This window comes from Papaver somniferum, chromosome 4, assembly GCF_003573695.1.
Source record: "Papaver somniferum cultivar HN1 chromosome 4, ASM357369v1, whole genome shotgun sequence".
In the NCBI taxonomy this organism is placed as follows: Eukaryota; Viridiplantae; Streptophyta; class Magnoliopsida; order Ranunculales; family Papaveraceae; genus Papaver; species Papaver somniferum.
Window position 1 is genome coordinate 142428618 of NC_039361.1, and position 4176 is coordinate 142432793.

Sequence of the window (4176 nt, forward strand, 5' to 3'; positions counted from 1 at the left end):
TACTTTATAAATAATTTTTCAAAAATAATTGGCTTACTACGAGTCCACACGATTCTCAAATTTATGCATATTTTGATATATTACTGATACCAGCGCCCGCGAGCATTATAATCTCCTATTTTCATGTGAGAAGATATTATATTTGAGAATGTGATTTTGGTACACTTAATTGGAGCACTACCTGTAGCCTCTTACAAAACGCAACTTATTTGCTAGATGTGATTGGATTTCCTCTTAAGAGGCAAAAGTTTATATAAAAGCAAAATGAGAAATTTCACGGAAATCATATATGACATCTTTGATCGATTTAATTGTGATGGGAGGGAAATTAATATAAATTTTAAGTTAATGAACACCAACGTTCGATAGTGTATAGTCTCCCCCTGATTATGGCGGAAATATTTTCATCTCATACAAGTTTCGTATTGTATTATCCGATTAATTCGCGACATATACTTACTATGAAATATGCATTTCGACATGAAAAATAAATAAATATAGTATTAATAGACATCATATTTATCATCGGCACATGGATTGCTTTTGGAAAAAAAATAAAAATAAAATAATTATATGTCAAAACCAAAAGCATTGAAAATATGCGAACAAATCTCCCAGAACTTTGTGACCTCAAGGGTCAATTAGATATTGCTTTAGAATGAATTATGGACACTTTCTTTGTCGAAAGTAAATTTAATTAAGATCAAAATAGTCACTACAATTGCTTTAGAATGAATAATGGACACTTTCTTTGTCGAAAGTAAATTTAATTAAGATCAAAATAGTCACTACAAGAACTAATAATATTGGCTAGCGAGCCGAGTGCACACCCTTTGATCTTTGTAGGAAATACCAATAGGTCCTAGGTATAATATATTAGAGTGAGTTTGGTCCAGTTGACCTAGTCAATTTTCTGTTTGGTCCTTTTTTAAAATATATAATACTATTTGGTCCTAGAAATTATGGTTTGGTCCTAGGGTGACGTCATGGATGATGTATTTGTCATTTTGTAGTGGCAGAAATACCCTTTTGGGAGCACAAAAATCAATAAAAAAAATATCTCATTCTCAGATTTACTTTTTCTCTCCTCTCTATTTTCATATCTAGTTTCTTTCCTCTCCATTTTTTTTTTCTTTTTCTGCTGCTGCAAGAAACGATGAAGATTTGTGTTTTTTTCAAGGGTTTTGATTTGCAGGGATGATAGAAACGATGAATCATATAAAGATTATGAAAATGACGAAGATGAAGATGTTTTTTTGATTTTTTGCTACTGTTTTTGATGTTTTCTGTTGGTGTTGAAGACGAAGATGATGATCTTTTATTTGCTGCTCGTGTTGAAGATCTCGACTGTTGATGTTTTTCGTGTTGATGGTGATTTATGTTTGTTTCTCGTGTTGAAGATCTTGATTTTGATGTTTGCTGCTCGTGTTAAAGATGAAGATTTATTGCTGTTGAAAATGATGATGTTTGTTGCTGCTGTTGAAGACGACGAAGATGATGAAGATGATGTTGTTGCAGTTCATTTTTACGAATGAACTCGGTTTTCATATAGGTTTTATTAGGAGTTCATTTGAAAGAATGAACTTTTTTTTTGTCATAATAATGAAGTTTTGTATTGTATTTTTTTATTCATTTTAGAGAATGATCTCTTTTTCATATGTGATTTAGCTTGGTTTCATTTTACAGAATGAACTCCGGAGTTCATCAGACATAATGAACTGCTACAAAAAATAAGTAAACAATTTTTTTTTGGATTTAGTTTGGTTTCATTTTACAAAATGAACTCCGGATTTCATCAGACAGAATGAACTGCTACAAAAAAAAAAAGTAAACAGAACTTTTTAGGTTTTATTAGGTGTTCATTTGAAAGTGAGGTCTGAAGTTCATCAAACATAATGAACTGCTACAAAAAACAAGTAAACAGAATTTTTTAGGTTTTTATTAGGTATTCATTTGAAGGAATGAACTCCGAAGTTCATCAGACGGAATGAACTGCTACAAAAAATAATTAGGAATTAATACGGAATGGTACTTTGGTCCATTTAATATTTTTAAGTAATTATGGACCAAACGGAAAAGGTGATTTCTGAAAGGACCAAACAGACTTGGGACCACCTAAAAAAGGACCAAACGATATTTTGCCTTTTATCTTTTGTGTCCATTCATATTCCAACAAAAAGTGTAACAGTCCGGATTTTGGATATTTACCATAAGGATTTTTTTTTTGCTCCATATCCCTTAAGAATGCAGCAGTTCCTCTTTTAATTGGTGTTTGCAATAATATCACAATAATGATTCTTTATCCTTTTAAGATCTATAGGAAAAACTTATTTAATGGGCTTAATGTCGTTATTTTTTCTTTTTAGAGAATATCCATATTATGGTGATGAATGGTTTCTTGGAGAAATAGAAACCAATGACTGATTATTTTATGAAATCATATATAGAATTTCGTTTTCGAAATCATACCATATTGGCAAAAAAATTAGAAAATATGCCAATATATTTTCTCCAATTCTAAAGATTGAGAAAATAATGGTTTTTACGATTAACCTAAATCGTGTCGACAAAAGAAAAATATTGTCGTCTTAATCATCGAAAGGAAAAATCCTTTTTGTGGTAGAATAATGGTTTCTTGTAAAAAAAGATAGATATCATAGGGAAAAATTACATGATCCTTATCTAATGGAAAAAGATACCAAAGCTAATTGGCCTTAGGTTTTTCAACTATGCAGTGATTAGTTACTGTAAAGGTAATTAATTGCGATAACACTAATTTTGGGCGATTATAGTTTCATTAAAGGAAGAGAAACTATAAATCATTTTTGTGTTTTCTTTCTTTATGGAAATATTATAGAAGAAAGAAAAACACCAATTTTTGGTGATTACAGTTTTATTAGGGGAATAGAAACCGTAAACCATCTTTCGGTGGATTTTTTTTTCTTCTCTTTATGAAAAGTCTATGAAAAGGATTAAAGAAGAAAATAATCATTTGGAAAAATTTATTATTAATAATGTAAAGATTATGAAAATACAAATATAAAAGTCAATCACATAGACAGTAAGAAAGAAAAATAAAACTTTTTAATTTGTTGCCTACGGAGTCAGAGAGAAGCTCATGCCTCTCCTTTTTCAAAATTTTTTTTTGAAGGAAAACATCTTGATTTCGTTAATATTGTAAAATTGAATACATGATTACCAAATACATCAAAGATGAGAATAATAAAAATTACATATATCTTGTTTCACAGAGGAAACTGATATTTGAAAAATGGCTTTAGAAATAAAATTCTACCATTGAGATTTGTCTTCTTCAATAAGAGTATAATGTCCCAGAGGGGAGTAATCTTCCCGTTTCATCATTATAACAATTTTCTGTATCCATTGATCTTCAAAGAATTGTAAAACCATGACCACTTTCGGAAAATCGCCAGTGATGATGCATTTGATAAGATTGTGACAATCATACGAAGCGCCCTTAAAGATATAAGAAACATCCAATTAGCACAGAAAAGCCATTAGAAGAGATGAAATCAATTGAAAACAGAATAACAACATTATTTACAAACCCTAAAATCACTAAAAAGTGATGTTTTTTATTTAATACTAATAAATAGTAATATTTATACCAAATCTTCCCCCTTTTCAAAATCATACCTATTGCCCATGTATATCTGCGTTAAGCCTTAATAGCATTGATATGTTCCATTTTTACGCATGATGTATGCTATTAACATCCACCATAGATTAAAATTAATTAATATAATACTAGATAAATCAAAAGGAAGTTTAACTGTTTCTGAAATATGATTAAAAAAAGAACTTTTTTCAATTGTTAAGCAAATCAATTGGTGTATTATCATTGCGACATAAACAAGTCAATATGTAAATTGTACGACATCCAACCATTGTTACCAATAGATAGTATTGTATAGTTGTAACGACGATAAATAGTGGACAATAATATAATCGTGAGCAAGAAAAAAATCATGGGAGACCTCAGAAGTAAATCACATGTGATTTTTTGGTTTTGAAAACCTTAAATAAACAAATAGAAAATAAAAACATTTGATTACAGGCTAAACTAAACAATACACATAAGTATATGTCACCGTTTGATCTCATGTAAACAAGAAAGAAAAATATAAGACCCAAAAAATGTAAAGTTAGGGTTTT

The 4176-nt window shown here is 29.6% G+C and overlaps 1 long non-coding RNA gene across 1 annotated transcript; it reads right to left on the reverse strand.

Moving 5' to 3' along the window:
* Window positions 1–3138: 3138 nt before the first annotated feature.
* On the reverse strand, window positions 3139–3799 carry LOC113274507. Its single transcript, XR_003323031.1, has 2 exons — window positions 3658–3799; window positions 3139–3477 (listed from the first exon to the last, which is right to left on the reverse strand). It is a non-coding gene; the product is annotated as an uncharacterized LOC113274507 (long non-coding RNA).
* Between the last annotated feature and the right edge of the window lie 377 nt (window positions 3800–4176).